Source organism: Myotis davidii, unplaced genomic scaffold, assembly GCF_000327345.1.
Source record: "Myotis davidii unplaced genomic scaffold, ASM32734v1 scaffold2325, whole genome shotgun sequence".
Taxonomy (NCBI): domain Eukaryota; kingdom Metazoa; phylum Chordata; class Mammalia; order Chiroptera; family Vespertilionidae; genus Myotis; species Myotis davidii.
In genome coordinates this window covers 212,416-212,853 of record NW_006295913.1, presented here as the reverse complement: position 1 = coordinate 212,853, position 438 = coordinate 212,416, and the positions used below count along the sequence as shown (strand labels likewise).

The 438-nt window shown below is 44.3% G+C and overlaps 1 protein-coding gene across 2 annotated transcripts in view; it reads left to right on the top strand.

The window, feature by feature from the left end:
* The window catches only part of UEVLD (UEV and lactate/malate dehyrogenase domains), a 29,145-nt gene that overhangs the window by 8,176 nt on the left and 20,531 nt on the right, over positions 1–438 (top strand). The window lies entirely within an intron of this gene.

Below are 438 nucleotides of genomic sequence, written 5' to 3'. Positions count from 1 at the left end.
CTATAGGCCAGGATGTGCCCACAACCCAGGTACATGCCCTTACCCGGAATCAACCCTGGGACCCTTTAGTCCGCAGGCCGACGCTCTATCCACTGAGCCAAACCGGTTTCGGCAAGATATTTTCTTTTTAAAAGGGTTGTCTTTATTTAGTGGAATATTTAATAAGAGATTCTTAGCTTTCTAGTATACCATTTGTTTGACAGGTATTTTTGAGTGCCCATTATGGGCTAGCACCATGCTTTCTGTCCTAAGTTATTGAAGCTTGGTGTATTTTTTTTTTAATATATTTTATTGATTTTTGACAGAGAGGAAGGGAGAGAGATAGAGAGTTGGAAACATCAATGAGAGAGATACATTGATCAGCTGCCCCCTGCACATCTCCCACTTGGGGATGTGCCCGCAACCCAGGTACATGCCCTCGACCGGAATCGAACCTCG